Consider the following 23,267-nt stretch of genomic DNA (forward strand, 5'->3'; position numbering starts at 1 on the left):
TTTCCTCCTTTGACATTGTGTTTTTCAGGTATTTTGTAACAGTGACAGAAAGCCAAACAACACACAAGGGAAGAAAAGGTGGCTTGACTTTGTGCAGTGTCTTGAAGCCTAGTCAAGCTCCACCATGAACACTGCTCACTAGCCAGCCACCGTAGCAAACACACGATGATCACCCCAAACTGACCAAACTCCCTGCTGCTTGTGTGCACACTGGAGGCAAGAGAGGGGTAGGGAAAAAATGTAACAATACACTTACTATTGAAATCTAGACCACAGGGGCTAGAGAGATGGCTTAGCAGTTAAGGCATTTGCCAGCAAAGCCTAAGGACCCCAGTTCGATTCTCCAGGACCCACATAAGCCGGCTGCACAAGGGAGCACATGCGTCTGGAGTTTGTTTGCAGTGGCTGGAAGCCCTGGACTGCCCATTCTCTATGGTCAACTCCTCTCAAAATAAATAAATAAAAACCTAAAACAAAAAACTAGACTATAAGCATTCCATTGGGAGTAGAAAAAGATACAGAGTAACCGTTTTTACAAAGATACATGTAGACTTTGGCTGCTGGTCAAAGCCTCTAGGAGAAATCAGCCCACTCCTGCTACAGCTGAGCCCATGAATCTCCTGTGCTGACAGGTCACCCAGAAAATCTGTAGCTGGAACGCCGTGTGTCACTGATTCCTGTGTAGGCCACCCAAGCCCCGGGACCTCGGCTGGCTCTTCTACCAAGTGGGACACCACCAGCTATCTTGTCGGCTCAATTTGCAGACAAAATTAAATAGAAGACAGCCTGGCAGCTAATAGTCGACTGCCAATGAATGCTGTTCATCTTGATGTCTGCAAGGTATAGGAAGACCAACTCTCAAGTGCTGAGAGACAGAGAGAAAGAGGCAGGAGAGAGACAAAGGGCACACCAGGGCCTCTAGCAGCTGCAAACAAACTCCATAAGCATGCACCCCCTTGAGCATGTGACTTACATGGGTCCTGGGAAAATCAAACCTGGGTCAGTTAAAAAAAAAAAAAAAGCACAAATAGAGGGCTGGAGAGGTGGCATGAAAGTTAAGGCATTGTTTGCAAAGCCAAAGTTTCAATTCCCCATGACCCATGTAAGCCAGATGCACAAGGGGACGCACATGTCTGGATATGGTCTCCAGCAGCTGGGGGCACCTGCGCACCCATTTTCTCTTTCCCTCTCCTTCTCTGCCTCTTTCTCTCTCACACAAATAAATAAAAATAAAATATACTTTCAAAAGGAATGAAGTTGAACCTTCTGTGTTTTGTTATCAGCATATGTGCCAATAACCACAGGCCAGCAAAGCTGCATTAGTGCTGCAGAAGGCTGAGGTGACGGGCAAGACTGCTTGGGAACAGAAGGCTTCTAAGGTGAGAGGTGGTCTCAGCTCTCTCTACCGCACACCCCGCATTCCTAGCAATTCTCCATGAAACTCCTCTACCTTTGTCTCTCTCCCCTGAAGGCACCCCAAGGGATAAAGCAGGGTCTTTCTTCTTTTTTTCCCCACAGACTTTGACAACCTTTTAAAAATTATTTTTTTCAGTACATAAAACAGAACACAAAGGAATATAAAAGAACTTAATTATTCTGAAATTATCCCAGCAATGATGATGAAGTGCTGTATCTTGCTACCGTATTTAATGAGATCTGGTGGTATCTACTTATGGTAGGGATAAGGAGCAAGGTAGCCCCATTTGTTGACAGACAGGAGCACAGGCCCCAAATAACAAACAGCAACTTGTCACAGATGGACCAGGAGACAGCTCCAGATGCAGCAACTGAAGTCCAAAAAGTCCTGACTCATCAAGATGTCTGACCATCACCCTCTGTTTTTAAAACCATTTCTCTTTTTATTTACTTATTTCAGAGAGAAAGAGGCAGATAGAGAAAAAATGGGCACATCAGGGCCTCTGGCCACTGCAAACAACTCCAGATGCATGCACCACCATTGGCATCTGGCTTACATGGGTACTGGGAAATTCAACCTGGGTCCTTAGGCTTGGCAGACAAGCAAGTGCCTTAAACACTGAGCCATCTCTCCGGCCCCTTTGTTTTACCTCCTGGTTTCTCCTCCTTGGGACCTTTGGTGGGCATCTCCTGGGCATGCTCCATTTTGTTCCAGGTCGCCCACTTGGGAGGGGTGGCTGGTTTCTCTCACACGTTACTCCTCGTGTTCCAGAACCTCCCTCTCTGCCCCTATTCCCCTACTTCATATCCTCACAAGAAGTACTGAAGACACTGTGGCTGCTGACTACATTAATAAGGAGATCTTAATGGTAATTAGTGAAAATAACAAGGTAGCATTTTTTTCTCTTCCAAGTGTATGGAACTCCTGACCCCAGGTAAAGACCACTGACTAAAGGAGGCCCAGGGAGAGGAGGGAGCCGGCAAAAGACCCAAGAAAACGGAGACGGGCTACACAGGCGCAGGGAGGGCAAGGTGGCTGGAGGCTGATGCAACTGCAGAGCCGGTCCAGAAACGCAAAACCAGCTGGGGCCACATGACTACCGCGATGACCACCAACTGTCCCTGGCTCCATCACAGTGGCACCTCCATGTCACTAGCCTTGCAAAAGCACCTGCTCCCATCAAGCATCTGCCTTATGACACATCCAGAAAGCCTTAGGTGAGGACAAAAAAGTTCATCACACCAAATTCCTGAAATTCCCCACCTTACCAACTTACCACAGGAATACTCTCTCCTTCCACGAAAGTTTGCCATCAAACGAGCCATCCAATCTCCCAGAGACGTGAGCCTCTGGCTACGCGCGCTCTTCCTCTACAGTGGGTACCGCTGGCCTTTTGTGAAACATCTGCCTCAGCATGAGACAAGTGGAGGTCTATCTTTACTCCCTTTTTCTTTTATTTGGCTGCTGCACGTGCACACGGGTGAGTGGGTGCGTGCTCACTGCCACATGTGCCGTGCGAGTCAGAGGACCTCCAGGTGCAGGTCCTCACCTTCCGCCTCATTTGAGGCAGGTCTCTCACTGTCGTTCACTGCTCCATCTACCACTTTCTGGGATATTCTGTCTTCACCTTCCTTCTCTCACTGAGGTACTGAAGCTCGCCACAGCTTCCAGCTTGAAGTGGGGTCTGGAGATCTGAAAACAGGACTCGAGTACTTTATTCACTGAGCCATCTCTCTACGTCTTTGATGTCGTTGTTAATCCTTGTGTGTGTGCACGTGCACGCCATGCAGGTCAGAGGACTATCGCGTGTTAACCCTCAGTGTTGACCCGTGCTTGAGGCAGGGGCTCTTGCTGGCTGACGTGTCCTCCAGGCTAGCAGGCCAACAACCTTCCCCGATTCTCCGGTCTCTGCCTCTGATCACTGAAGCAGCACTCGGATTTCGGTGTGTCACCACATCTGGCTTGATGTAGGTTCTTGGGAGCTGAACTCGGGTCTCACGCTCTGTGTGGCGAACGCTTTTTATCCGCTGATCCACCTCCCCAGGCCCCCAGTATCTTTGTAAAAATAAACCCTGTACTTTAATCAATAAAGTCATTCTTTACCTAAAAATCTCCAAGTGTGTGTCATATTGGCTCACTATATATATATATATAGGAGGTTGCCCCAGGCTGGCTTCAGACTTATGGCACTCCTCCTACCTCAGCCTCCTGAGTGCTGGGATTCTGAAATTCTTAATTCTTTTCTAAGGTATAAGTCAAAAAGATCCCAGCCGCTCCCCCCCACTACAAACACACCAGTAGCGGTCTCAGGAGACCACCACCCCGGTTGCAGTCAGCAGCACTGGGTTACATCTCCACAGCCACACTCCTCATCTCCCTTGCCAGCAGGTAATATGTGTGTGAGGGATCAAAGCCATCTTGTTACTGGTATGGTTCAGAGTCCTAAGGTCACCCACTGGGATTTCAGCTCTTGTTTTCCAGAACAAAGAATTGGACAAGGAACACATGGATATCTGTAAAAATAGAGACAGTCTATTAAAGGAGCACTCCCAAGGGTGGAAGTGGGCACAGAGCTGGGAAAGGTTAGAAGCTCAGCTGCCCAGGCTATGAATCACGATCGTTTACACAGCAACGGCGCCTCCACTGGTATACCGCACACTTTTTCACAAACGCCCTGTCCCCCCACATGTACCCCCTGGTTGGGGGTTTCCAGTCTTTCTCTGCTGTTACTCTTTTATTTATCTATGTGTGTCTCTGTGCACACGCACACACGTGTGCACCAGGCTCTCTTGCTGCCACAACACTAGATCAAGTGCCACTTTTCATGTGTGAACAGTGACACCAGGACGACAGGCGGCTCAGAAAAACTGCCCAGGCCTCTCTGACATTCTGGACAAAACCTGCTCACAAATACTGTTCTTAGTAGTAACTATGTATGCACAGCTATTCTTTCTCTATTTATTTTCATCCCATTTCTATTTATTTTACAATTAAATAGCACTTACTAACAAAAGACTCAGGGCGGGGCTACCTAGTAAGCTCTAGATGCTTCGGGGGTTTTCTTTTTGGTTGTTTCCCTTTTTTTTTTTTTTTTTTTTTTTATCTTTAGAGGTATGGCTTCACTCTAGCTCAGTCTAACCTGGAATTCACTATGTATTCTCAGGATGGCCTCTAACTTACAGCAATTCTCCTACCTCTGCCTCCTGAATGCTAGGATTAAAGGCATGTGCCACCATGCCCAGCAACTTTGGTTTTTTTTTTTTTTTTTTCAAGGTAGGGTCTCACCCTAGCCCAGGCTGACCTGGAATTCACTATGTCATCTCAGGGTGGCCTCGAACTCACGGCAATCCTCCCACCACTGCCTCCCGAGTTCTGGGATTAAAGGTGTGCGCCACCATGCCCAGAAATTTTGTTATATTTTTAATACTAATTTTATTTAATTGAGAGAAATAGAGAGGCCGGGGGGAGGGGGGTGAGGACAGAATGGGTGTGCCAGGGCCTCTAACCACTTCGAACGAACTCCAGAAACATGTACCACTTTAGACATTTGGCTTACATGGGCCCTGGGAAATCAAACCTGCGTCCTTAAGGTTGCCCAGACAAGTGTCCTAACCTCTAAACTATTTCTCCAGCTATACTTTGTTATTTTTGATTATTTGCATGGCATATCACCCTATAATTTACACAAATCTACATTTGTAAACTTTTTTGTTGTTTGTTTTTCAAGGTAGGGTCTCCCTCTAGCCTAGGTTGATTAGGAATTTTCTGTGGAGTCTCAGACTGGCCTTGAACTCATGGCGACCCTACCTCCGCCTCCTGAGTGCTGAGATTAAAGGCATGCTACATCCACTACACCTGGCTTGCTTTTGTAACCTTAAAAAGCATTTTGAATTTAGTTTATTATTTGTGCTATGTGTGTGGAGGTCAGGATGTCTGTCCTCTCCTTCACTTTGCTTGAGACAAGGTCTCCCTTGTTGCTCTGTTCTGTGGCTTCCTGTGTGCGCCAGTCTAGCTAGCCCATGAGCTATGGGATCTCCAGGCTCCACCTCCCACTGCCGTCAGCACATGGAGATCACAGGCACCTGTGTCCACCTCGTGTCCGCTCTACGTGGTGCTGGAGAACTCAGGCCAGCAGGCTTGCACGCAAGCATCACCAACTGCTGAGCCCCTATTTTTAGTTTACATTTTAGAAAAGAATAATTTTTAAAAATATTTATTAATGGGGCTAGAGCGATGGCTCAGCAGTTAAGGAACTTGCTTGCAGAGCCTAATAACCTGAGTTCGATTCCCCAGTACCAACATAAACCCAGATGCACAAAGTGGCACATACATCTGAGGCCTGTTTACAGTGGTTGGAGACCCAGGCACACCCGTTCTGTCTCTCTTCTTTCTCTGCTTGCAAATTAATAATTAATATTTGTTGATTTGAGAAAGAGAAAATGGCAACACATGCCCTGCAGCCCCTGCAAACTCCAGGCACATGCAGCACTGGTGCATCTGGCTTTATGTGGGTACTGGTATTTTTTATGTGGGTACTAGAATTCAGACCACCAGGCTTTGCAAGAAAGCACCTCTAACTGGTGAGCCATCTCTCTGGGTCTCTACTGATGCCTTTGTTCAGCATGTCACCTGCAAAAACATACCTGGCAGCCAAGTGACAGCCCTGTCACCAGCACCTGTGAGTTACACAGCAGTTTCCAAAGGAATGTGTCAAACTTGAACTTGCTGATCCATGAGGTGGGCTCAAACATCAGAATGAGTTCTGCTCTGATTTCTCCTGCAAATCACGCATCTGCCATCCTTCAGCACACCACACACAATGTTACAGCGGTACAGCAATCCTGTATAGTACCACACACGTCCAAGACTCCTGAACTTCGTTCAGACCAGTGGCAGAAGCAGATCTTTGCTCCCCTGACCCTCCTGCCTCCCCCCTCTTCCTACAGGTGGGCACCACAAGCGGCCTGCCTTCTCTCATACCGTTCTGAGTCTTTCCTTATAATATCGAAACCTTTTCCTTACTTCATCCTTTTCTTTAACCTGGTCCACAGGCAGATCAGAACTTGGCCACTAGCAGCTCAGTGAGAAGCAGTGTAATGATCCACATCACACTTTACACATCTTGAACTCTACCTAATACCAAGTGTGACAGAATTATAGGGCTGCTGTTGGTTTTCTCCCAGGTATAAACATGAGACAGCTACAATATATACCTGTGAGCCTCAGGCCGCAGCCTCAGCACAGATCCCCAAACACAGCGGCCGGCCTTGTGCCACCGTCCACAGATGAAGCCATCGCGCACACATGCAACTGAGGCAGCATCAGGTCCCACAGAGAACAGACTCGAGGTCGTCAGTAGAAGCTGTGCCTGGCCTGCCACGAATGTTTCTCTTTGTCGCTTTACCTGCCCAGCTCCATGAGAGTAAAGCACACCTGAGGCACCAAGTGTCCCTCCACGCCAGCTGCCCCAGGGTCATCTCCTCCCCATGTGCCATAAGAAAGGATTAGATTATTCCCATCACTTCTCATTGCAAAATCCTACTATCCTATAGCAATACGACAGCCAAAGGGGCCCAAGTCCAGGAAAGTCTCCAGCATCAGCAGCGCAGTGATTTATGTGAAATATTACATGTGAATTGCCAAAGACAACAAGAAGTGACAAAGAACCCTCAACTGCCAAAGTACCTACGTGGCAGACCCAACTGGCCAAAAGATCATGTGAACTAGATTTAAGGATTTGGCTGTAAGCCCAGGATAAACCCACAGAATGGCCTGGATACAAATAAATGGAAGGAAGGAATCGCTAGGGTAGTAGGAGAAATGTCAACCTGAAGTCAACAGAGGGGTCACAGCCTCCCCATCGTAGAGGAGCAGGCCAATGAGTGAGTTTCACGTTTGGTTTTAGTAGCCTTCAAAAGCAGCAATGGGTGCTGGAGAGATGGCTCAGCAGTTAAGCGCTTGCCTGTGAAGCCTAAGGACCCCGGTTCGAGGCTCGATTCCCCAGGTCCCACGTTAGCCAGATGCACAAGGGGTGCACGCATCTGGAGTTCGTTTGCAGTGGCTGGAGGCCTTGGTGTGCCCATTCTCTCTCTCTTTCTCTCTCCCCCTCTTTCTCAATCTGTGGCTCTCAAATATATAAATATAAATAAAAAAAAATTTTAAAAAAATTTAAGCCATCTGGCTTAGTGGTTAAGCGCTTGCCTGTGAAGCCTAAGGACCCCGGTTCGAGGCTCGGTTCCCCAGGTCCCACGTTAGCCAGATGCACAAGGGGGCGCACGCGTCTGGAGTTCGTTGGCAGAGGCTGGAAGCCCTGGCACGCCCATTCTCTCTCTCTCCCTCCATCTGTCTTTCTCTCTGTGTCTGTCGCTCTCAAATAAATAAATAAAAAATGAACAAAAAAATATTAAAAAAAAAAATTTTAAAAAAAGAAGCTTGCCTACAAAAACTAACAACCAGGGTTCAGTTCCCCAGTACCCACATAAAGCCTGATGCCCAAGGTAGTATATGCATCTGGAGTTTTGGTTTTATGTTTTGTCTTGCTTTGCAGTGACTAAAGGCCCTGACACACCCATTCTTCTCTCTAAGTAAAGGAAGGAAGACTAAGGCACAAAGAGATTTGTGGTGTGAATGCCACAAAGTATCCCATAAGTACACATGCATTTCAGTAACTGTCCATTGAAATTTAAAAAAAAAAAATTGGAGCAAAAGAAAAATGACAAGCCCTGAGATCCTGTCTGAATCTGAGTGTCAGCACTGGTCCACAACATGGGCAGCAGGCGTCTCAAAGCTCAGACGTCCTCCACTCTCAGCTCAGGCCCAGCTCCTCTGGACTTCTGGGCCAGGGTGTGATTTCAACTCCACTAGATCTGCTAGTTTACAATCAGGAACATTCCTAGATATCCAGCCCCGAAACCAAGGCTGACAGAGATAACGACTGAGGGCAGCAGCCAAGAGCTGCTGGTGGGCACGCGCCCAAGGCTGGCTGCCTCTCCTGTGCCAGGGGAGCACTCGAGTGTGTCCAGAAGCCTCCATGACTCACTCTGGCTGATCTCTGACCTCCCCACCATAGTGAGATTCAGTCCACCCAGTGGGAACTATAGACTGTGAATCCTAACATTTCCAAAAGTGACATTCACCGTGGTTTACGAGGACAAGGGGGACAGTAAAATGAAGACAGGCCCATGAGGAGGAAGGCAGCTGTCCCATCTGGCTGACATCACTGCCTCTAGAAGGCCTTTAGTAAGCTGTGCTCACACTGCAAATGTGGGGATGACTGCTGTGTCCTGCTTGTTTCTCCCCTCTCTCTCTAAGGGTCACATCTACTCTCCCCCAATGCCAACAGAAGATCTGTTTAATCTACATCTCACGCCACCCCCCAGCAAATTCTTTTCTAAACTTAACTTAAACCTCCAATCACCTCTTTTTAAAAATTACCAAAGGTCAGGCATGGTGTCGCATGCCTTTAATCCCAACACTCGGGGAGGCCAAGGTAGGAAGATCACATTGAGTTCAAGGCCACCCTGAGACTACATAGTGAATTCCAGATACCAGATCAACCTGGGCTAGAGCAAAATCCTACCTCAAAAAAACAACCCCTCCCCCCAAAAATCACCTATATTTCAAGCAATTTGGCCTTACAATAGCCCAAACTATTCGTTCCTTCTGCCTGTAAGTAGGCCTCTCTTCTTACTCCTTGTTTTACATATGTTTTCCAGGCTATCGGACTCAGAACCTGGCAAGTGACGCTTCTCATTTCTCCTCCCTGCGTCTCAGCATCAGCCAGCAGCGTGGACTTGGTCTCTCAGCATGAGCTCTGAACCTCAAGGACTGGCCCAGACCTGCAAGGTGCTCAGCCAGACCACAGGAAGACTTTCACCTTCCCCAGGACCCTGCCAAGCACCCATCCATCCTGCTCTTCAGCAGTCCTTGGGAAGCACGAGGTCAGCCCTCTGCCCACAAACCTGCTAGAGTTCCTGGTCAGCCTCTACCCAAACACGGCAGCTGATCCCCCCCCACCACCACCACCAGTGGACCACCATGAGTGTTACCAATTAACTCTTGCTGCTTTACTTCAACTTCCCTGAAGAAGTTCGCTCCCAGACATGGTGCACAGAGATGCAGTCTCTGCCCACTGCTTTCAGTCCACCTCCACGCCTTCACTCAAGCAGCTTCTTCCATCTGGAATGTTCTCAAGCCCTGGATGAGACCCTCCCATCACTCATTAAACCAACTCATTTTCGAATCAGGAAAGGCAGCCACACAAGGCTGGAAGGATTGAAACCAGGTCACAGAGCCAGGCTGCACAGAACTAGAACCGGACCTCCCCAGTCAAGACTGCTTTTCCAGATCAATGGTATGCTTTTAACAAATGTGTTTGGATATGAAATTTCTTCTGGGGGCTAAAGTCTCTCAACTTAGCGAAGTAAAAGAAAAAAGGTTAGCGCCCACATTTCTAAAGAACTGGGGAACATCTGAGACCCACAGCCTGACCACTTTTGCACTCCAAGTTGAGCAACACAAGCCATGTAAGCATGAACACATGCCGGGCTTGCGAGCAGTCACTTCTCCCTCAGAGGGTCGGGTCAGGCTGGGGCTCTATGCCTCCGTCTATTTAATCAGGATTAAAGCACAAATTTGCCAAAGTCTACAGACAAAATTAGCAGAGACAGGTGTTCCACGACAGTGTGGCCTTTTCCTAACACCAACATCCCCAAACCGCAGCTCTAGCTCCCAGCCAGACAGCTTTTTTTTGGGGGGGGGGTTGGGTTTTTCGAGGTAGGGTCTCACTCTAGCCCAGGCTGACCTGAAATTCACTATAGAGACTCAGGGTGGCCTCAAACTCACAGCGAGCCTCCTACCTCTGCCTCCTGAGCACTGGGATTAAAGGCATGTGCCACCATGCACGGCCTGACAGCTCTTTTTAAATGTTTACTTGAAAGCGACAGACACAGAGAGAAAGAGAATGGGCGCACCAGGGCCTCCAGCCACTGCAAACGAACTCCAGACACATGTGCCCCCTTGTGCATCTGGCTTACGTGGGTCCTGGGGAATTGAACCTCAAACCGCTTAGGCTTCACAGGCAAGCACTTAACCGCTAAGCCATCTCTCCAGACCCCTGACAGTTCTTTTAAGGATGACAATAAGTAAGTCGTCTACAATTGGTTTTGATTAGTCCTGATTAAAACTGACAGTGCAACTGTAAAAAGAAGGGTATACTCTATACTCTAGGCATGCTGAGAGGCCTGAGAGCTCCTAACCTGCCCTCTGGCAGGGCTGTTGTGACCGACTTTGCACACACATGCCTTCTCCTCCCAGGTCAGGAAACCTGTCAGTGCCCCATGCACAGCAGACACGCACATGTACTCACACAGCACCGGATCAAACTGTGCCCTCAACTTGGAGGGGCAGCAAGACTCAGCCAAGAACGTCTGGCGACACCACCCTGCTCCGCTGGATGGCGCGGTCACCCCACACTACACACAGGGGGCACCCTGAGCGCTTTCTCTGGAGGTCAAAGGTCAGATATCCAGTCTCAGCAGACTTGCACGCTAGAGAGAGGCCAGTCAAGCCAACTTGGTGAGCATTCTTTCAAGCACACTGACGTTAAGTGGCACAGACCACCACAACAGGGCAATACAAAGTCCTGTGTTTTACTTTCATCTGTCTAGAAACAGGATGTATTTCAGAATCCCTTCTTGTCATTGAAAACATTCAGGAATAATGCTATTTCTGAGCCAGTAATGGGATGTAGCAGACTAGATGTCTTAATAGTATTTCATGTGTATAAATAACCTATTAATACTCAATACATAGAATCACTAGCTTATTACTCCTAAGTAGGCAAATTTAGTAAGTTCCAGTATGTTATATATTTAGAAACATACATGTGTTCTTTTTTAAACTGGCACAATACAGGCAGGCACAATAGGCTGTGCAAATGTCTCCAAGCAAATATGGTCAGAAAAACCTTACTGTTCATTTTCACCTCATGACTGGTTTCCTTTGGGCCCACCCAGTAAAACAACTTCTGCAAAATATCATTATTGGCTAATTCTCTGCCTCTGGCGGACCTATAATTATAAACCCCACTAAACTAATAAACTTCCTGCCTATTTGTAAAGATTTCAAAAACTGGAGAATCAACATGTTTGGTTGGCAAACATTTTCCCGAGTATAAAAATCTTGGCAATGAAGAAATCCATTTTGGTGCTTTGACCAGAAACTAGAAAGCAACCTCTCTGGGCCCCTATTTCTGGCAAGGGCAACTAGAGACACAGAATGTGACCTTGGGCAAGGTCACTCAGGCTGCTGGTGGCAGAATGAGTGTACTTCTTTGAGGCCCACTTACTTTCCTCTTATCTGATCTCAATGACCTGTGGCCTGACGACAGCATGCTGTTCCTGTTCTGCACTGCTGAGCAAGACCTCATGGCGACCCACACAGAGTCTCCATCTCCCAGCAAGAGATGCAGAGAGAGCTCTCGAGCAAGCGTCAGACAGCTTGCTGTAATAGTGGTTAACCCTCTAAGAGAGCCATGTCCCTGACAGAAGGCTTCTTGTTTCTTATCTTTAAAAATGAGGGAGGGGCCGGGCATGATGGCACACGCCTCTAATCCCTGCACTTGGGAAGCACAGGTAGGAGGATTGACATGAGTTCAAGGCTAGCCTGGGACTACATAGTGAATTCCAGGTCAACCAGAGCTAGAGTGAGACCCTACCTCAAAAAAAAAATGAGGGAGGGGGGCTGGAGAGATGGCCTGCTGGTTAAGGCACTTGCCTGCAAAGCCTAAGGACCCAGGTTCAGTTCCCCAGTACCCACAAAAGCCAGATACACAAGGTAGTGCATGCATCTGGAGTTCGTTTGCAATAGCCAGAGGTCCTGGCATGCACAATATCTCCATCTGCCTCTCTCTCTCAAAATAAATAAATAAAAATAAATAAGAAGGAGGGGCTGGGGAGACGGCTTAGGGGTTAAGGCGCTGACCTATAAAGCCTAAGGACTTCAGTTCAATTCCCCAGTACCCATGTAAAGACAGATGCACAAAGTGACACAAGCGTCTGGAGCTCATCTGCAGTAACTGGATGGTCTGGCATGCCCATTCCCCCCCCCCCAAACTCGGATCCTTAGTTGTTGCAAGCAAGCACCTTAACCATTGATCCATCACTCCAGCTCCTCACTGGTGTTCAGAAACACAGAAAAAGGTTGACTCCCAGGATCCTTCTCCCCTCTGTGGAAGTAGATGAAGATTTAAGACCCTTGGCCTACTGCAGTCAGAGAAAAACAGGCTCAAACTGGAGAAAGATACAGTGGCTGATCATCTGACTCCACGTGCCCGTTGGAGATCAAGGACAGACCCAGGGAGGCGCAATATGCACAGGTTCAGGAAACATGTAAGCACGTGGCAACTTCCAGTTATTCCTACAAACTTGAGCGAGAAAGGAGAAAAAAGGGGAGAGAAGGAAAAGAGAGAAGAGAGACCCACAGAACAAGTCAACAATAAAATGAATGAAAACAGTCTGTAGTCACCTCAAAACTGAGTCTAGGGCTGGAGAGATGGCTTAGCAGTTAAGCGCTTGCCTGTGAAGCCTAAGGACCCCGGTTCGAGGCTCAATTCCCCAGGACCCACGTTAGCCAGATGCACAAGGGGGCGCATGCGTCTGGAGTTCATTTGCAGTGGCTGGAAGCCCTGGCGCGCCCATTCTTTCTGTCTACCTGTCTATATCTGTATATCTTTCTCACTCACTCTCAAATAAATAAATAAAAATAAAATATTTTTTAAAAAAACTGAGTCTAGCGAGGCATGGTACCACACACTTTTTTTTTTTTTGATGTGTAATGGCACAACTGTTATAATACGACCACCAATCTTCACAAAATAACTTTTAATACTTTGTGCCTGGGTAGCAGCATCTTGCACTGTGACATTCCTATACATACCTGAGCATTTTATCCAAGTACAAATGTTAAAAGCAGAGTAACGTAACCAGTTGCCTATACAAAGGTAAATAGACACTGTACATTATTTTTCTTCTTGAATCATTTTTGCTGCATAGTAAATTACAATTACATGTCAGTATTATGTTACTTATTCATAGAATACCCTTTGAACTGTGAGGTATGGAAACTCCCTGTGAGAGAGCTTAACATGTAAACCTCAAATTTTTGAGTGATTTTTTTTTTTCTTTAGCTGCCATGGATGGGAAAGACAAAGAAAATCTAGCACTCAAGACCCTAGAACCTTATTTCTCTAAAAATAATAATAACAATAATAATTAATAAACAGGATCCAGGCATGGTGGCACAGGCCTTTAATCCCAGCACTCAGGAGGCAGAGGTAGCAGGATCACTGTGAGTTTGAGGCCACCATGAAATTACATAGTAAATTCCAGGTCAGCCTGAACTAGAGTGAAATCCTACCTAAATAAATAAAAAATAAACTCTAAGCTATCATTTCTTTACCCGAGTGTTCTTTAACTGACAAAGATAATGTAAATACTGAAATGAAGCTATGTTTGTTATGGAATTATGGATTAAAACGATTATTAAAAAAAATAGGCCAGGTAACTGTTCATTTACTTTACTCCAAGTTGAGATCCTAATATACACATCTCAACTGTATAATTCAAGATTGTAGTTAATGGTTTCTGATTCACTTGAATTACCATGGTAATTAGACAAGTTAGGAACCTTATATTTTCTTACAAAGGACATGCTTAACATTTTGTTACATTACTTCTAAACACATATTAAGCACAAAATCCCCCTAAAATGAACAGTCTGCTCTAAAAGTTACGTGGTCAAAAGTTGGTATCAAAAGCTATCATACTTTTACCATTACCACCATAAGATAAATTCAAATCAACAAAGTTAACTATTGTCTATACATCTAACAGATCTGAAGTTAAAATGAACCAATTAGCTAAAATACTGCCATTCCATCTTGAATATTTTCAGTATGTTTCATACTTTCAAAGTGGACAGTAATGAGGTTCCCTGTTTTAACACAATTTCACTTTAAGTTTTGTATCTAGATTTCATACTTATGTTTAAAATGGGTGGTTTCCCATGCCATTCAAATCCTCTAGAAAATAAATCGTGATTGGTCATGTTTATCACAACTATCACAAAACATTACTGGAAATAAGAGTCACAAAATGGAGCCAAATAGAATAAATAGGAAGAACTACTTCAACAGAAAACAGAGCCAAGAAGAACTAAACTTGTGATAATAGACCTCGTGTTTTGTCCACAGCATCAGTGTACTCAAAATGACGGCAGTCCCTATGGGTACCACACACTTTTAATCCCAACACTAGGGAGGCAGAGGTAGAAGGACTGCTGTGAGTTCAAGACCAGCTTGGTCCTGTAGAGCAAGTTCCAGGTCAGCCAGAACTACAGTTAGACCATACTTGGTGGTGGGGTAGGGGGTAACCCGAGTCTATCATCTGATTGCCCTTAACATTCTTCCAATACTGACCTACCTGTAGTTTTCTATCCAAGTTTCTTTCCTAATTCCTGGTTCCCCCGCCCCCCTTTTCTTCTTTAGTCAAGAATGCCATGAAATACAAAAGCAATAAAAGTATCTGTTACAGGCTAAGGAGATTGCTCAGTGGTTAAAGGTATTGTTTGTAAAGCCTGATTGCGGGGGTTCAATTCCCTATTACCCAAATTCCCCATTTCCTACATAAAGCCAGATATACAAAGTGGCGCATGTATCTGGAGTTGGACTGCAAAAGCAAGAGACACTGTCAGGCCCATTCTCTCCCTCGCTCACTAGCTTTCTCTCTCTCTCCCTCTCCCCACAAATATATAATATTTTTAAGAAAATATTTGTTATGAGCCATGCGTACTACCGCACGCTTTTAATCCCAGCACTCTGGAGACACAGATAGGAAGATCGTTGTGATTTCAAGACCACCCTGACACTACATAGTGAATTCCAGATCAGCTGAGACTAGAACAAGACCCTACCTCAAAAAGCAAAAATAATAATAATAAAATATTTGTTGTTTCAATTGGTATGAGCCTTGTACTCCTATTTTTTCACTGAAAGGAGAAAAGTTCAGTCTGTCAGAGGAGAAGATACTTTTCAAAATTCTGCCAACCTTGTTTTACATGCTGAGTGTGCCCAGCACTTCCTGTTACACAGAAAGCACAGCTACACCAGGGAAGGTGTGCATTGAGAGCCGGGGCCCGGCCTCCAGTCTTCACAGCTGTGACTTCAATGTACACCCTGGGGACTGCAGTCAACCACACATCATACACTCGAAACTGCTAAGAGAAGGGATAAAGTGTTCCTCCACAAAAGTATCAACTATGTAAGATAATGCATGTGCTAATGAGCTACATCCAGTCATTCTACAATGTCCATATAGTTCAAAGTACCAGGATGAGCATAGTAAGTACCACTTTATCTCCCCATTTAAAAACATAAGTTTAAAACAATAGTCACAAGTTACCTAACCTCTAGACTTAACTTTTTTGTATGTTTTTCAAAAAACACAAACAACTAGGCATTAACACTGGCACCACAATTGTTCCAAGAGTCAAGTCAGCTACAGGATTTGGCTTCCAACACAATGGCTGGCCTGTGGTGAGTGTTCAGAAACACACTCATCTCCCCTCGTCTGTGGAGAGCTGCAATGTGCCGCGCCCTAAAGATGGCGTCGGCTTCCGCCTTCCGCTAGCCTGATAGCGAGCGCTCTCTGGGATAATATTTGGCTGAGGCTGCCTAACTAATTCTGCTTCCTTAATCGTGGACCTATCTGCATGGGCCACGTGGCTCACTAGGGTTGGCTAGCGCAGGACTACTTAGCTTGTGGGTCGGCTCTCCCCGGGGTCAGAAGATAGTTCAAGGTTCCTGAATAAACAAACTACTTAAAGAAGAGCTCTCGGGTCGCGTCATTCTTGCTGGTCGAGGTGGTCGCGACACTCGTTGGTATGTAAATGCTAACCAAATCTCCCCACCTCCTTAATGCCCGCTGCAGGCAGTATTTTTCCAGACAACATCCATGTTTCCGACTAGAGATGCATATACAGTCGCCCATATGCCTCCCTGGACAAAAGAGACCTACGTGGAATAGGGGGTCCCAGCAGGGCAGCTGGGTGTGAGGACGATGAGATCCCACCCAACTCCAAACACTTTCACTGCACACACGCTCAGGCCATGTGTTCGTCCTGCACACGTCACGCCTGCCTGGTCCTCCACACTAAGGGAACCTTGTGTTTACCACACCTTTCCCATGTCAAAGGATCTTCACCCACGCCCACTACCCACACGTCCCCTGACCATTCTCTATGGCCACACGGACCTGAAATTTGTAGGTAGACTCTCAACTGATGAAATAAAGTATTAAGAAGTACACTATATTACCTCAAAGACATGTACACTTTTCTGTTCTTTTTTATTTTATTTTATTTTTATTTATTTTTTTATTTTATTTTTTTTTTTTTTTTGGTTTTTCGAGGTAGGGTCTCACTCTGGTCCAGGCTGACCTGGAATTAACTCTGTAGTCTCAGGGTGGCCTTGAACTCACGGCGATCCTCCTACCTCTGCCTCCCGAGTGCTGGGATTAAAGGCGTGCGCCACCACGCCCGGCTTATTTTATTTTTATTTATTTATTAGAAAGAGAGAAAGGGTGAGCCAGGGCCTCTAGCCACCACAAATGAATTCCAGACACTAGTGCCACCTTGTACATCTGGCTTACATGGGTTCTGGGGAATCGAACCTGGGTTCTTAGACTTTGCAGGCAAGCGCCTTAACCACTAAACCATCTCTCCAGCCCTGCTTGTCACATTAGAACATTTTTTAAATATTTTTTGCTTATATATTTATTTATTTGAGAGTGACAGACAGAGAGAGAAAGAGGCAGAGAGAGAAAGAGAAAGAAAGAGAATGGGCGCGCCAGGCCTCCAGCCACTGCAAAAGAACTCCAGATGCGTGTGTCCCCTAGTACATCTGGCTAACGTGGGTCCTGGGGAGTCGAGCCTCAAACCAGGCTCCTTAGACTTCATAGGCAAGCGCTTAGCCACTAAGCCATCTTTCCAGCCCACGTTAGAACATTTTGAGACAGAGTGCCAACAAATCAGCAAGGCAAGGTCTGCAATAATCAGAACCCAAGGTATTCGGGTTTCAGTGCTGCTGCACACTAGCTGCAGGAGCTTATGAACAAAAAAAAAAAAAACCAAGTTCTTCACTGTTCTGGGTGTCCATTTCTTTATGCAGAAAACAAATGGAATTATAGTGGAAGCTGTGTGAATAGGAAGAAAACTCAGCAGAGACCAGTAAGCTAGAACAGAGATATAAATGAGCCAACGGGTACAATAGTGGTACATCTGTCATGGTAGAAACCAAATGCCCTCTAATTGGACTGGAGGCCCGCTCCATGGGAGGGAATACATCCCTGATACTGAAAACCTACAACACAAGTAGTCATGAGCCGTAGGGCTGTAACGCCTGCTGCTGGCTGGCTACATATGTATATACTATGCTCATCAAACTTCCCAGTAAGCACTTCTCTTAATGTTCATACCCATATATTAGTGATACTCTCACTTGTGGTAGAGAACCTTCTCTTTTCAGATGACAGTGACCTTGGGATGACTCAGAAGGCATCATGGTGCTGAGAAGTGACAGAGGAGTGCTCAGCACTGCAATATCTCTATCATACCTCCCAAGGCTCAGGGTTCATTGTGGAAGAGGTGGTGGAAAGAATGTAAGAGCCAAAGGAAGGGTAGGACTCATCTGCAATGTGCCCCTCCAGACACAAAATGGCCTGGATATCCATGACCTCACAGTGCCTGACACTACCTACACAAGACCATCATAATAGGAGGAAAAGATCATGACATCAAAATAAAAGAGACTGATTAAGCTGGGTGTAGTGGCGCACACCTTTAATCCCAGCACTCTGGAAGCAGAGGTAGGTGGATCACTGTGAGTTTGAGACCACCCTGAGACTACATAGTCAATTCCAGGTTAGCCTATGCTACTGCGAGACCCTGTCTTGAAAAACCAAAAAACAGAGACTGACAGGGGTGAAGGGACATGATGGAGAATGGAGTTTCAAAGGGGAAAGTGGGGAGAGTGAGCGTATTACCATGGGAAATTGTTTGTAATCATGGAAGTTGTTAATAAAAAAAGTAATAAATAAAGGGAAAATTTTTTAAGATTTTTTTTAAAAAGGGTCATTTAATTCTGATCTCCCTGAGTCCCAGTGATTTGGTTAATATGCCTTCTTCAAGATTAAAAATGACTGGTCTTGGGCTGGAGAGATGGCTTAGCGGTTAAGGCATTTGCCTGCAAAGCCAAAGGATCCCGGTTCCACTCTTCAGGACCCACACGAGCCAGATGCACAAAGGGGCACATGTACCTGGAGTTCATTTGCAGTGAATGAAGACCCTGGTGCACCCATTCTCTCTCCCCCCCCCAACTCTCTCTCAAATAAATAAATAAATAAATATAGTTTTTTTTAAATGACTGGTATCTAAAACAAGACAAGAGCCAGGAAAATGGCTCAGTAGGGAAATAAGGTAACTGTGATGAAAGCAGAGGACCTGAGTCGTCTCCCTTGCACCCACATAAAGTTCATATGTCCTGCACACTTCACATGGGCAGGTGGGCCATGCCATGATCCCAGCACTGGAGAAGCAGAGACAGGGGATCCCTGAGGCGCACTAGCTAGCTAGCATAGCCAAATTGGTGAATTGTAGCGTCATGAGAGAGCCTGTCACCAATATGGTGGAGAGCAATGGAGCAAAACTCCCAGTGTTGACCTCGGGCTTCTACATGTGCGTACACACACACATATTCACACACATACACACACACACAAATGGTAGAAGTGAACTTATATAACAAGCGTCCCACAGCCTAGCTAGAGAAGGTGTCACGGGGAGTGGATCTTGGAGTCCATTCCTAAAGTGGGAAAAGAATAGTCTGGAGCTCTGGCTGTTGGTGGTATCTTTCTACTTACATCTATGGAAGTGAGCCAGCTTCTTCCAAGACTGATGGAGTGCCCTTGGAATTTGTAATCCTGAAAGAAATCCTTTCTTCCCATAAGCTGTGTCTGGTTGGGTGTTTGTCCCAAAAACCAGAAGCTGATCTCAACATTCATGCAAACATCCATACACACACACACATACATGCATGCAAAAAAAAAAAAAAAAAAAAAAAAGCAGTTAGAAAATAACCCAAATAATTCTGAAACATGCTAAAAATTAGCAGAATACCTATTATTCTCAAAACCAGCTGCATCATGATCAACACCTGCCCTTTTCTACAGACTTCACTCACCCTCACCTCCTCCCCAGGGCCCTGGCTGGCTACCTGATTCTCTCTGCAACAGCAAGAGTCACAATATAATAGTTCAGCAGTTGTCACGGGTCTCCTCTCCCCATTAGACAGCAAGAAGCAAGAAGGCTTGGAGTGCCTTCTCATCTCGGTCCCCACAGCACATAACATCACCATGTAACAGCCTCGGACTTCCACTGCCCTGTTCTGCCAGGAAGTTTTCCTCAGGCTTTCATAAGCACATTTTGACATTACTCTGTCATTTATAAAAAGAAATACTGAGCTGGAAAGATGGCACAGGATAAAGTTACTTACCAAAAAAAAAAAAAAAAAAAAAAAAGGAATACCAAAACCTTAAGTATCAGGTTAAATTTTATAGATGAGAAAACAGGCTTAGCAAAATCAACTTAGCCAAGCCGGGCATGGTGGCGCATGCCTTTAATCCCAGCACTCAGGAGGCAGAGGTAGGAGGATTGCCATGAGTTCAAGGCCACCCTGAGACTCCACAGGGAATTCCAGGTCAGCCTGGGCTAGAGTGAGGCCCTACCTCAAAAAAATAAAAAATTAACTTACCCAAGTTCAAAGTAAGTAAGCAGAGCACATGACTCTTATCTCACTATTACACATGGCAAATACAAAAATAATTTTAGGGAAAACAACAACAAAGTACACAAAAATTAAGGAAGTTATTTGCTATTATTATCTTTGTAGGTTTTTTCCACGTTCACAAATATCACTGTATAGAATTCAAAAGACAACATTATTTCTTCTCCTTAAATTAATTACATGACAGTCAGAAAATACAAACTAAAACAGCCCCGAGACATTACTTCATTCCTATAATTACTAAAACCCAACTCTCAGCCTCAGTACCCTCTTCCTCCTAGAAACTTCTGTGTCATGAGCAAAGCAGAGGAAGCAGCAAACGTGCAATTGGAAGTGTACACAGGAAAGATGAGGCAGGCGTCCCGGGAATGAATGGAGCCTGTGCACCCACCGGGCCTGCAAAGACAGGAATGCCCAAGGCTGGAGACACTGGCACAAGCTTTAGGACAGCATGCTACTGTTGATAATTTCTCAGTGAATCTAGAAGTTTCATCACCATCTCATGGCCAAGACCACCCCTCAGAGTCCTTCCTTGGTTAAAACCCAAACAATGTTGGTCAGATGGACTTGCGGCACCCTGGGATAAGTTCTTAGTTGTGTGCCGTAAATGATGTCTTCAGCTGTTTCAGAAGAAATAACAATAACGGGGGCTGGAGAGATAGCTCAGCAGATACAGACTTACCTGCAGAGCCTAACAACCCCAGGTTCGATTCCCCAGTATCCACGTAAAGCCAAGATGCACAAAGTGGTGCATGCATCTGGAGTTCGTCTGCAATAGCAGCTAGAGGCCCTGCTGCACCCATTCTCTTCCCTCCCCTTATCTCTTTGTTTGAAAATAAATAATTTTAAAACTTAAAAAAAAAATAACAACAATAAAAAATTTGCCAAGATTCAAATGCTGGTGAGAACACACAGCATGAAGAACTGCCACTCATTGCTGGTGGAAATGCACAGGGGTACATGGGGTAGAAGACAGTTTGGCAGCTTCTTTCAAAGCTAAGCAAACAGGCTGGAGAGATGGTTTAGTGGTTAAGGTGCTTGCCTACGAAGCCTAAGAACCCAGGTGCTATTCCCCAATACCCACGTAAGGCAGATGCACAAGGTGGCACATGCACCTGGCACTTGTCTGCAGTGGTGAGAGGCCTTGGTGTGCCCATTCTCTCTGCCTCTTTGTCTCACTTTCTCTGTCTCTCTTAAATTTATTTTTAATGTTTTTTGTTTTATTTATTTACTTGAGAGTGACAGAGAGAGAAAGAAAGAGAAAGAATGGGTCCGCCAGGGATTCCAGTCACTGCAAATGAGCTCCAGATATATGTGCCCCCTTGTACATTTGGCTAATGTGGGTCCTGGGAAACTGAGCCTTGAATGAGGGTCCTTAGGCTTCACAGGCAAGCACTTAACCACTAAGCCACCTCTCCAGCCCCTAGATAAATATTAAAAATAAAAAACTAAGCATATTCTTACTGTATGACTTGGACAGAGTGCTCCATGCGGTGTACAAAGACAAGGTGAAAATATGTCCACAGAAAAGCCGATACATAGATGGTCACAGTAATTGTATTCAAAGCTGCCAATACTTGGAAACAACTAAGGTCTCCTTCTAGCACAAGTCAACTGGTCATCCACAGAACATCTACGGCAGCTCTTTTGCCCACTGCTGTGATCAAACACCTCACTGGAAACAGCGTGGGGGGGGGGAGCTTCTTTAGTCAGCTTACTTTCCAAGGGAATGCTTTCCGTGCTGGTGCATGGACAGGAGCCCAGCGGGGCACATCACATCCCCAACCAGGAAGCAGAGAATGAACAGGAACCAGGCCAGGCTGTGAACCTCAAAGTCCACCCTGCAGGGATACTTCCTCAAACAAGGTTCCACCCCTTAAAGGCTCCACAGCCTTCCCAAACAGCACTACCAGCTGGGGACCAAGTGGTCAAATCCACAGGCTTATGGGAGACATGTTATTGTCAAAACCGCATCCTTTAAGTAATGGAGTGTTTTTCAGCACTTAAAGGAAATAAGCTGTAAAAAGACAAGGGTGGAATATGAAGGCGTATCACTAAATGAAATTAAACCTGTATTCCTCTCACTACATAACACTCTTTACAGGCAAAACTCTCTTTGCAGAGAGTTAAAAGACACCTGAGGGTTATAGGTGTACAGAGAAATGACCGAGCACGACAAACTGAGAACAATGAAAATGTTCTAGACAGTACGACAGCAGACGTGTCACTGCACAAGGACTGGGACAGGAATGAAAATGCTCCATACGATAAAGATGGCAGACACGTCACGACACACCGTGCATCTAGTGTAATGCCAGCGGGAGCTGTAAGCTCCGGGTGACCCAGCTGTGCCAAGGAGCGCTCACCGTGAGTGACAGCTGTGCACTCCCGTGGGGGTGTGGGTAGCACATGCGCCGAAGCAGGCCTGTCTGGGAAATCTCTGCGCACACTCTCAGGCACACGTGCACGCATACACACGTGCTCTGAGCAAAGGTGGGTTTTTTCCTAAGAAAAGGAAGCATCAATCATTTTAACAAATAGTGTCTGATGTCTCATCTCCAGTTTCAATAACACCCTAACAGTATACGAGGCAGGGTTAAAACCACTGAAGAGTGAAGGCCAGAGGCATTTGTAATTTGCTGAGAGGAGTAGTTAACACAGAACAAGTTCAATTGTTTTATATTTTGGTATGTGATGTGTGCACCATGGGAGTGTGTGTGTGTGTGTGTGTGTGTGTGTAGGTATCTGCATGGTGTGTGTGTGTGTAGGCCAAAGGTCAATGTCAAGTGTCCTCCTCTACGACTCTCCACCTTACTGAGACAGGAGGAGTCAGCATTATTTATTTACCATCTCATTGCTGGGACAAACATCTGGCCAGAAGCAGCTTCTGGAAGGAAAGGGCTCATTTCAGGCTTACAGATCCCAGGGCACGCTCTACCACAGTGGAAGAAG

At 45.8% G+C, this 23,267-nt stretch overlaps 1 protein-coding gene across 4 annotated transcripts in view; it reads right to left on the reverse strand.

The window, feature by feature from the left end:
* Tbc1d1 (TBC1 domain family member 1) overlaps positions 1-23,267 on the reverse strand; it is a 214,367-nt gene that overhangs the window by 121,106 nt on the left and 69,994 nt on the right. Inside the window, exon 1 of one of the 4 annotated variants that reach the window (XM_045130258.1) lies at positions 2,694-2,977. The exons of the other annotated variants lie outside the window; for them this stretch is intronic. The gene's annotated coding sequence lies outside the window, so the exon portion shown is untranslated. Of the gene's footprint in view, positions 1-2,693; positions 2,978-23,267 lie in introns of those variants that run through there. 4 annotated transcript variants of the gene reach the window in all.

Source organism: Jaculus jaculus, chromosome 11 (genome assembly GCF_020740685.1).
Source record: "Jaculus jaculus isolate mJacJac1 chromosome 11, mJacJac1.mat.Y.cur, whole genome shotgun sequence".
In the NCBI taxonomy this organism is placed as follows: Eukaryota; Metazoa; Chordata; class Mammalia; order Rodentia; family Dipodidae; genus Jaculus; species Jaculus jaculus.